The sequence below is a fragment of the Heteronotia binoei genome, chromosome 6, assembly GCF_032191835.1.
Source record: "Heteronotia binoei isolate CCM8104 ecotype False Entrance Well chromosome 6, APGP_CSIRO_Hbin_v1, whole genome shotgun sequence".
Classification (NCBI taxonomy): domain Eukaryota; kingdom Metazoa; phylum Chordata; class Lepidosauria; order Squamata; family Gekkonidae; genus Heteronotia; species Heteronotia binoei.
In genome coordinates, this window is record NC_083228.1 from 16,695,334 (window position 1) to 16,706,976 (window position 11,643).

An 11,643-nucleotide genomic window follows, 5' to 3' on the forward strand; every position below is an offset into this window, starting at 1 on the left:
GGAAGACACAGGTCAGTGAGGGGAAGGGGGGGAAAAGAACCTGGGCCTTCCAAACGAGCTTTGGTAATCTCACTCATTTATTATCTGCTGTCTCAATACATTACATCAATTGTTTCCAAAGAAGTTGGTTGAAATACAGCAGATGGTTATATCCAGCAACTCCCATGAGTAAATTGCCCCAGTGAGATCACAAAAGTGTGAGCATGCTAATTGTGTTTATTTTGGCTGCCCTCTCTCTCTCTCTCTCTCTCTCTTTCTCTTCACTTTTGTTTAGTGGAAATGCTGGCGGATGAGGAAATGAAGATTGTATTCAGGGGAACTGCACTGCTGTATTTTGATTTATCTGTTTTAGAGAATGGGAAAGTCTCCTGGCTGCACCCTGAAAGCCTTCATATATTTTCTGAGTTGGACCGTTTGGAGGGTGGACACCGTGTCATTATTTTCAGCTGAGGACCATCCCCTCCCCAAACCCCACCCTCCTCCAGGCTCCACCCACATCCAGGAATTAGATTTAGAAACCCTGACTTGACAGACCAGTTTCTCTCTCTCCCCTCCCCTCCCTCAACCTAACCTACCACACATAACTGTTGTGAGGATAAACAGAGAGCCATATATACTACTCTGAAATCCTTAGAGAATTTGCAGATAAAATTCAAGATCATCTCATCTTGGCAGATGATTTAGATGTGTTAAGGGTTCCCTGAAGGGAAAAAAAAAGCAGCTGGAAAACACTTCATTATGCAATATTTACCATTTGTTCTGCTGTCATCCCTAGTCCTGCTCACAGTTCAATACAGGACAGAAGCAATATGATGGGATGTCCATATAAAATGGTGATGGTCACGGCACCTTAGGTGATGATGAAGATTATACTGGATTTATACCCTGCTCTTCACTCTGAATCTCAGGGTCTCAATCTCCTTTCCCTTCCTCCCCCACAACAGACATCCTATGAGGTAGGTGGGACTGAGAGAGCTCTCCCAGAAGCTGCCCTTTCAAGGACAGCTTTGCGAGAGCTATGGCTGACCCAAGGGCCATTCCAGCAGCTGCAAGTGGAGGAGTGGGGAATCAAACCCAGTTCTCTCAGTTAAGAATCCACGCACTTAACCGCCACACCAGACTGGCTCTGTGAAGGCTGTCAGGAGCTGAACTTTGCAAATAAAGTGCCCACCGTGGTAGTTCAGGAAAGAAAGGGTAAATGTTGTCAGAAGGGGGTAAATGTTCCACCAGTGACATGTGGCTGTCCCTCGTTTCTAGGAATAAACAAAGCACTTCAGTGGTTTACCTAACAATTTGATGATGATGCCTTTTGCAAGCATATGAAGAACAATTAGCTTCATAATGGAGGTGAAACGATGAAATGACTCAGGGATAGCAATTGGATGTACTTTGCCAAAAGGAACTGTGATGATCCCAAATGGTTTTGGCCTCCAGATGGTTGCATCAAAGGCATAAAGAGAATATTAACCTTTCCAAAACCATTAAAAAGCAGGAAGGCAAAACCACTTAGGCAGCATCGATTCGGGTGACATCAAACGAAACCAGGTGCTGGAAACACCCCTGGTTGGATTTTAAGTAACCCTTTCAGGTAGCTAGCTCGAGGTTGACTTGGCCTTCCATCCTTCCGAGGTCGGTCAAATGAGTCCCCAGCTTGCTGCGAGGGAAGCGTAGATGACTGGGGAAGGCAATGGCAAACCACACCGTAAAAAGTCTGCCGTGAAAACGTTGTGAAAGCAACGTCACCCCAGAGTCGGAAACGACTGGTGCTTGCACAGGGGGCCTTTCCTTTTTTTCCTTTGTCCTGTATACTTCTTAGTGCATTATGCCGATAAAGGCTGCTCACTGGTTGGATTCACCCTGCTTTCCTGCTGGTAAAAAAAGGAAAGGACCCCTCTGATCACCCCAAAAGTCTATGCTGGGAATCACAGGACCGGCGCAGACAAATCCCATATGGGATGGTTGAAGGGCTGTAGTAAAGAGGGGGTAGGGTTGCCAATCCCCAGGTGGGGGCAGGGGATCCCCCTGTTTGGAGGCCCTTCCCCCCACTTCAGGGTCACCAGGAAGTGCAGGGGGGAGGGAAATGTCTGCTGGGCACTCCATTCCCTACAGAGACCAATTCCCATAGGGTATAATGGAGAATTGATCCGTGGGGCTCTGGGGGGCTTTTTTTTGAGGTAGAGGCACCACATTTTCAGCATAGCATTTGGTGCCTCTCTTCAAAACATCCTGCAAGTTTCAAAAAGATTGAACTAGGAGGTCCCATTCTATGAGCCCCCAAAGAAGTTGCCCCATCCTTCATTATTTCCAATGGAGGAAAGGCATTGAAAAGGTGTGCAGTCCCTTTAAATGTGATGGCCAGAACTCCCTTTGGAGTTCAGTTATGCTTGTCACAACCTAGCTTTTGACTCCTGCCCAAAGTCTCCTGGCTCCACCCCCAAAGTCCCCAGATATTTCTTGAATTGGACTTGGCAACCCTAAGAGGAGGATAGGATGAAAGTAGGGTTGCCAACTCCAGGTTGGGATATACCTGGAGAGTTCGGGGGTGGAGACTGAGGAGGGCAGGGTTGGAGAGGGGAGGGACTTCAGTGGGGTATAATGCCATAAAGTCCATTTTCCAGAGTGGCCTATTTCTCCAGGGGAACTGATTTCTGGCTCTTGGAGAACAGTTGTAATTCCAGGAGATCTTCAGGTATCACCTGGAGGTTGGCAACCCTTGGTGAAACTGATTGGGAAAAGCTGACTGTGGGTGTGAAAGACCCTTTCTTCCCACCAAAGGGACCCACACAGTTTCTTCTGATTACGGGGTGAAATCATGTTGGTTTACAGGGCTTTTTTTTGTAGCAGGAACTCCTTTGCATATTAGGCCACACCCCCCCCCCCCGATGTAGCCAATCCTCCAAGAGTTTACAGGGCTGTTAGTATAGGGCTCACTGCAAGCTCCGGGAGGATTGGCTACATCGGAGGGGGGGTGTGTGGCCTAATATGCAAAGGAGTTCCTGCTACAAAAAAAGCCCTGGTTTTGCATTAGAAACTGTTGTGTATGTGGACTAAGGTTGTGCTAAAGGAAGGGTGTTCCTGCTTGGCTCATTGGACTAGGCTTGGGGATTCAGGAACAATGGACAGTAGGATCCAAATCTCTGCTGCCCTGCTCCAATCACGAGCCCCCTGCTGGTTGGAATGATCCAGTGGCGGACCGGATAGGCCACTGGCCTCATCCAATGTGGCTTCTCTTGTGTTCTTAATCCCCAGCGGCTCCAATTAAAAGGATCAGGCGTTAGGCAAAGTGAAGGGCTTCCACCTGAGACCATTGTTCCCTCTGAGCTGAGTTAGTGTGAGCTACCTCAGTTTTTTAGCCTCCGGCTCACACATTTTTCTCTTCGCTCAGGACAAAAATGGCCCTAGAACAAACTGATTTGTGCAGTCACTCACAATCTTAATTCCAGCAGCTCCCAAAGTAGAATTTTTGCTCACAGGACTCCACAACTTAGGGGAAACATTTCCTGAGACCCCAAAGAAACTACAGCTACTCAGAGTAGACAATCGTGCCCTTAATAGACCAACAGCCTGACTCAGTAATAGTATTGGTGTAGTGCTTTGGTGTAGTGGTTAAGTGTGCGGACTCTTATCTGGGAGAACCGGGTTTGATTCCCCACTCCTCCACTTGCACCTGCTGGAATGGCCTTGGGTCAGCCAGAGCTCTGGCAGAGGTTGTCCTTGAAAGGGCAGCTGCTGTGAAAGCCTTCTCAGCCCCAACCCCCCTCACAGGGTGCCTGTTGTGGGGGAAGAAGATAAAAGGAGATTGCAAGCAGCTCTGAATCTCTGATTCAGAAAGAAGGGCGGGGTATAAATCTGCAATTCGTCTTCTTCTTCAAGGCAGCTCCGTGTGTTCAGGGGTGAACAGTTTAATGGTCTTCTCTCTGTCTATTTGCCTCCCTAATACAATCCTTTATCCTTGCCCTTTCCTGTTGCTTCATAAACATCTTCTTCCTGCCTACCAATTTCCTGTGTAAAGAGTCACCTGTGCAAAGAGTCACCTGTGTGCAGACATGTCAGTTCCTCTTGTCTTACTCAGGAGGCTGGCTAGACCGGTTCTCTGGCCCTGCCAGCCCAACTGCGCGGCTGCTCTGACCTGAACGGCCTGCTCAGGCAGCTTTCGGGAAGTGACCTCCGTATGGCTCCCACTCTTCTCTCCGTCTGTGCTTTACTTAGCTCAGCGGCCCCCAACCCTTTTGGCACCAGGGACCGGTTTTGTGGAAGACAATTTTTCCATGAGGGGGGGGTGGTGGTTTTGGGATGACACAATGGTGCACTTTATTTTGTTGTGGTGGTTAAGTGTGGGGACTCTTATCTGGGAGAATCGAGTTTGATTCCTTACTCTTACACTTGCAGCTGCTGGAATGGCCTTGGGTTAGTCAGAGCTATTGCAGGAGTTGTCCTTGAAAGGGAAGCTGCTGGGAGAGCTCTCTCAGCCCCACCCAGCTCTCAGGGTGTCTGTTGTGGGGGGAGAAGATAAAGGAAATTGTGAGCCACTCAGGGATTTGGAGTGGAGGGCAGGATATAAATCCAATTTCTTCTTCTTCTCTACATTGTAATATATAATGAAATAATTATACAACTTATGGCCCGGTTGCTAACAGGCCATGGACTGGTACCGGTCCACAGCCCAGGGGTTGGGGAACATAAGAGAAGCCCTGTTGGATCAGGCCAATGGCCCATCCAGTCCAACACTCTGTGTCACACAGTGACCCAAAAAAAAGGAGTTTCACAAGTTTCACATTTTGCCCCGCCCCCACAAGCACCAAGAATACAGAGCATCACTGCCCCAGACAGTTCCAATAGTATGCTGTGGCTTATAGCCACTGATGAACCTCTGCTCCATATTTGTATCCAAACCCTGCTTGAAGCCGTCTATGCTTGTAGCCTCCACCACCTCCTGTGGCAGTGAATTCCACATGTTAATCACCCTTTGAGTGAAGAAGGACTTCCTTTTATCCGTTCTAACCCGACTGCTCAGCAATTTCATTGAATGCCCACGAGTTCTTGTATTGTGAGAAAGGGAGAAAAGTACTTCTTTCTCTGCTTCCTCCATCCCATGCATAATCTTGTAAACCTGTATCACGTCACCCCACAGTCCACGTTTCTCCAAGCTAAAGAGACACAAGCGTTGTAACCTTTTTTCATAGGGAAAGTGTCCTGGCTTAGCTCCTCCCTTAATAGGGTTGCCAGCCTGGTTGGGAAGTACCTGGAGATTTGGAGGGGTGGGACTGGTTTGGAGATTGTGGAGGGTGGAGTTTGGGGAGGGAACGCAGGGGCCATTTTGTAGAGTTCATTAGCACAATTATTTGCCTAACTCATTTGCATATGTCACACACCCCTGGCATCACCGGTAGGTGTATTAAATTCTTACAGCTCAGTGTCGAGCTTAAAATGCTTCTTGAATTAGAATTGGCATAATCAAACCGACTCCTCCATCGTACTTTTTAAATTGCTTTCTCCTCTGTGGCCACTGTGGCATGAAGAAGATTTCCATCCGTCTGCGTTTCTGTGTTTTGGTTATTTTCCCATTTGATGTGGGGAAAAATATTAGAAAGGCTGTCAAATCTTAAGAGTGCAGCAAAATTCTCACAGGGGGGTTGGACAATGGAGCCCAGAACAATTACTTGGGCAGGGGAGGGGTAAGAAAGAAAGCACGATAAAATTTAGAGGTTCCGGAGCTCCGTTCCTGTGAGCTCCTGCCCAAAATGAGGTCTGGAGGGAAGTGACTTCAGCAGGGTACAATGCCATAGCGTCTGTGCCCTTCAAAGCAGCCATGTTCTCCAGGGAGACTGATCTCCATTGCCTGGAGATTAGGTGTAACAGTGGGGGATCTCCAGACCCCACGCGGAGGTTGGCAAATCCATCCCTCAAGAAGATCAGCCCTGGCCATATCCTATGGTGTGACAGTGAAGAAGAGGAAGAAGAGTTGGGTTTTATATCCCAGTTTTCTGTCTGCCTTGAGGAGTCTCAAAGAGACAACCGCCTTCCCTTGTAAGGGAGGTGGGAATGAGAGAGTTCTGAGAGAACTAAGACTGGCCCAAAGTCACCTGGCAGGCTTCGTGTAAAGGAATCAAGCCCAGTTCTCCAGGCAAAAATCACGTTGGCTAAATTTTCTGGTATTTTACTTATTTACCTCATACATTCTCCACTTTTCTCCTCAGTGAAGACCCCAAATAGTTTCCCAAATCCCCCTTTCTCCATTTTATCCTCACAACAACCCTGTGGGGTAGGTATTATTAATTTCAATAAATAATAATAATAGGTTAGGCTGAGAGTGTGTGACTGGGCCAAGGTCACTCAGCGAGATTCTGTGGCATAGTGGGGATTCAAACCTGGGTCTCCGCTCCCAAACTCGCTGAGTCAGAGAACATTTTGGAATGTGATGGCCCCACGCTGAGAAGGGGCTTGGTGAACTTTGGCAGGGGCGTCCCAGACAACCACTGTGAGATCTCTATAAATGTTGCAGGATGTACTGAAAGGATCTTCCCTGGGTTTTATTAATTTATTTCTATCCTGCCTTTCTCCCCAACAGGGACCCAAAGCAGCATATGTCCTTCTTCTCTCCTCCATTTTATCCTCACAACAACCCTGTGAGGTAGGTTCAGCTGAGATAGGGCTGCCAACCCCCCGATCTGGGTGGGGAACCTCCCCCCCCACATTGCTGGCGCGATGATGTCACCTAGAAGTGATGTCATCAAAATGGCAGTGCCCGTGCGGGACGGCTCTAGGCGTTTCCAGGAAAACTCTATGGTTTTCCCGGACGCTCTAGCCATTTGGGAGGTAAAACTCTATGGTGCAATAGGTGCCATAGAGTTTTTAACCTCCCAAATGGCTAGAGCGTCCAGGAGAACCATAGTGTTTTCCTGGAAACACCTAGAGTGGCCTCGCATGGGCGCCACCACATTGATGACGTCACTTTTGGGTGACGTCATTTCGGCGCGTACACAGCTGTCTCCTGCTGGGGGATGAAGAGGACTTGGCAACCCTAGGCTGAGAGTGCATGACTGACCCAAGGTCACCCAGCAAGCTTCCATGGCAAAGTGAGGATTTGAACATGGGTTAACCCAGTTCTTGGCCAACACCTGAACCACTACACTATGACAGGTCTCATCAGCCTGGTGGCTGCAAAAAAGGCTTCAGAGAGATGTATTTCGCATTCAGTCCCTCCCCCATAACTAGGGCTTTTTTTTTTTTGTAGCAGGTACTCCTTTGCATATTAGCCACACACCCCTGATGTAGCCTATCCTCCAAGAGCTTACAGTAGCCCCTATGAGAAGAGAGCCAGTTTGGTGTAGTGGTTAAGTGTGCGGACTCTTATCTGGGAGAACCGGGCTTGATTCCCCACTCCTCCACTTGCAGCTGCTAAAATGGCCTTGGGTCAGCCACGGCTCTCACAGAGTTGTCCTTGAAAGGGCAGCTTCTGGGGAGAGCTCTCTCAGCCCCACCCACCTCACAGAGTGTCTGTTGCAGGCGAGGAAGGTAAAGGAGAATGTAAGCCGCTCTGATTCAGAGAGAACCATATAAATCTGTGGTCTTCTTCTTCTTGGAGGACTGGCTACATCAGGGGTGTGTGGCCTAATATTCAAAGGAGTTTCTGCTACAAAAAAAGCTCTGCCTGTTACAACATGACCCTTTTTATTCCTTTGGAAAGAAAGAGTGGCAGAGGCCCGTGCAAGCAGTCTGACAGACAGTGTTGTTACTCCAATGGTGTAATATTTATTTATCAGTTTTATATCCCGCCCTCCCCCAACAGGCTCAGGGTGGTTAACAACAGTTTAAAAACATTAGTAATTCCCAACTTAGCATTGCGGATAACCCTAAGGTGGGAGAACACTTTGTGGAGAAATGGTTTCCTTTTTTTGAACTTTGTTAATAATAGTGCTGCAAAGAAATGTAAAATGCCAAAGAAATATTTAAACTTTATTTTATATTGACAGGCATTCATATGGACTGCAAATGAGTATAATTGGCGGTCCATCTAGTTGTAAGGAAAGGGTTAGGCTCCCTCCCCCCCTATTTTTTATTATCAGTGTGTGTATGTATTTTGGTTGTTATTATTTAACGACTGTTCAAGCAGTATATACATGTAATCAGATTCATGCCTATGATACATGACTGTAATGTTTACAATAATTGTTGTTATTATAAAATAATAAACTTTAAGTTTAAAAAAAAACATTAGCAATTTGCAGACATTTAACTGATGGTTGGGAAATCAGCTAGCGAGAGGTGGGCAACCTGAGATCATCACCTTGGTATACGAGAGTCGTTTCCCGGCGACTCTCGAATAAACCAGGCTGGACGTTCAACTAATGGAGTTTTTATTGAAAACTGTTAGGAAGTAAAAGCATGCAAACCCAAAGCACACCTGTGGGGCGCACAAAGAAGAACTAACCACCAAGAAATAAAGGGAGTAGCGGGAAGCAGTTTAAGGTAGGCGATATTTACCAATAATGTCATTTCAGGCCAGTGGAAGAGAGAAGCCCGCAGTGCTTAAGCAGCATCCATTTCCACCCCCCCCCCCCAAAAAACACCAGTGTGCTTCAAGTGACCCACCTACATGACTCATTTTGGTGAATGAGTAAGAAAGCATAAAAAAGTAAGACTTCCCGAACAGGGCTGGCGTGTGGAAGTCAGCGAGGTAGGCTGTGGGCTAGGACGCCACCTCACCATGGGGGGCACCCCCTCCCCATCCCCGCTCACGCTGACCCTGACTCTGCCGCGCCCTTCCTTTTCCCCACGTCCTTCCTTTGTCTCTCTCCAGCTGCCTCCAAAGCGGGAGAGGGCTGGGCGGTGGGGTGGTGGTGGAGTGTCCTTCAACCGGAGCGAAGGAAGAACGAGGCAGCCCCTGCCCAGCTGCCTCCAAAGCAGGAGAGGGCTGGGGGGGGCGGGGGGGGGCGGTGGAGCATCCTTCCTTAGCTCCGATCGGATCGAAGGAAGAACAAGTCAGGCAGCCCCTGCTCAGCTCCATGTGAAGCGGGCAGGGGGCTGGGCAAGGGGCGCCCCGCCACGATGATGTCACTTTGGGGTTAGAGTTGGGTGGTGGGGCGGTCACGTGGGGTTCTGCCTGGGGCGAGGCTGTTCCCGAGGAAGCAAGACAAATTGTGCTTTTGCTTTAAAGGAGAGGTGGCCAAACTGAGGGTCAGGAGCCACACGTGGCTCTTTCACACATATTGTGTGGCTCTTGACGCCCCCACTGTCCCTTCGGTTGGCTTGGAGAAGGCATTTCTCTCTTTCGTGTTTTAACAATTTATTAATAACATATGGTTACAATAATTACTTGTCTCTTTTCTATGCTAGCCCATATGATATTTCAACCCCCCCTCCCTCCAATATTTGACTTCCCCGAAGTTATAAATTTAAATTCATTTATAAAGGTACCGCTAACCAATCAAAGTTCAATATTTTTCTTCTCTCATTAATACTAAAAAATTGTCCAATGACTTTTTATATTCCATTCTTTCTCCATATATCCTTTAAATTTCTTCCACTCCTTTCTGAATATATCTAAATCATTGTCTCTTAAAGTTTTAGTTAATTTGTCCATCTCACTCCACGATAAAACTTTCACAATCCAGTCCCATTTCTCCGGTATTTTTCCCTGTTTCCACAGTTGCGCATACAATGTCCTAGCAGCTGAGAGCAAGTACCAAATTAAAGTCCTGTCTTCCTTTGGAAATTTTTCTAATTGTAATCCAAGCAGAAAAGTCTCTGCAGTTTTCTTAAAGTCCTAACCCAAAATTTTGGAGATTTCTTGTTGTATCATCTTCCAAAATTCTTTCGCTTTTTCACAAGTCCACCACATGTGAAAGAAAGAACCTTCATGTTTTCTACATTTCCAACATCTATCCGACATCTTCTTACTCTCTTTCAATCACTTCTCCAAGCCAAGGCAGCCAGCAGCGTGGAGAATGCATTTAAAGTTGTTTTCTTTCAACCTCTCCCTCCCTCCCATCTCACTCCCCCATCTGTTTTCTTTCCCTCCCTCCTTCCTTCCCTCCTTCTTGTCTTGCAGCTCTCAAACATCTGACATTTGTTCTGTGTGGCTCTTATATTAAGCAAGTTTGGCCACCCCTGCTGTAAAGTCTTTGCATCCCAAGGAACTGCTTAAAATCCAGTGTCTCCTTTCCTCTGGAAGCTAGAGTTGTATCCCTTCTGATCGCAAAGAATCTGAAAAAAAAACCAAACTTAAGTCTGGCAGTGACATTCTTTTCACCGTGTTGGGTTGCTACCCTCCAGGCAGCACCTGGTGATTTCCTGATATCACAATTGATCTCCGGATAACCAAGATCAGTTCTCCTGGAGAAAATAGCTGCTTTGGAAGGCGGAGTCTATGGTAAACCCTGCTGAAGCTCCTCCTCTCCCCAAGCCCCGCCCTCTTCAGGCTCCACCCTCAAAATCTCCAGAGCTGGCCAATCCTACCTTTCCCAGTCGACGGCTGGTCAGGGGTGGAATTCTAGCAGGAGCTCCTTTGCATATTAGGCCCCACATCCCTGATGTAGCCAATCCTCCAAGAACTTACAAAAAAGAACCTTGTAAGCTCCAGGAGGATTGGCTACATCAGGGGTGTGTGGCCTAATTTGCAAAGGAGCTCCTGCTAGAATTCCACCCCTGCCGCTGGTTCCCCACAGGCTGTTCCTGGTCGTCCCCCCTAGGAGCAGCATTTTGGGGAGTGTTGTGGGCTGCTGGAGGGGCATCAGCAAAGATCTTCCTCCTCCTTGTGCCGGCAAGATACAAGCCTCAGCCTTCCCAGAGACCACATCTGCAGGAGCAGATAAGAAACAGCCTTGGAACTATTCCCTCCCCCTGCAACTTGATAAGGGAGGGAGACTGGACAGTGTTAAGCAAGAGGATTAGTTTGGGACTAGGGTTGTCAAATCCAATTCAAGAAATATCTGGGGACTTTGGGGGTGGGGCCAGGAGAATTTGGGGGTGGGGCCAGGAAACATTGGGTGGAGCCAGTAGCAAGATTGTGACAAGCATAATTGAACTCCAAAGGGAGTTCTGGCCATCACATTTAAAGGGGCCGCGCACTTTTTAAATGCCTCCCCTTCATTGGAAATAATGAAGGCTAGGAGCACCTTCTTTGGGGGCTTATAGAATTGGACCCCCTGGTCCAATCTTTTTGAAACTTGGAGGGTATTTTGGGGAGAGATACTGGATGATATCCTGAAAATCTGATACCTCTATCTCAAAAAACAACCCCACCAGAGCCCCAGATACCCGCAGATCAATTCTCCATTATACGCTGTGGGAATTGGTCTCCTTAGGAAATAATGGAGTGCCCAGCAGACATTTCCCCCCCCCCGACACTTTCTGATGACCCTGAAGTGGGGGGAGGGCCTCCAAACCAGGGGATCCCCTGCCCCCACCTGGGGATGAAGCAACCAAAAAGAGAGTCACACGGGAGGGGTACACGGTGCCTACGCTTGCTCTTCAGTCCCATTCCAAAATTAGGTAAATTTGGAGGGTGGTTTGGCTTGGCTTGTAACAACTAGGACAGGGGTGGCCAACGGTAGCTCTCTAGATGTTTTTTTTGCCTACAACGCCCATCAGCCCCAGCCAGCATGGCCAATGACTGGGGCTGATGGGAGTTGTAGGCAAAAA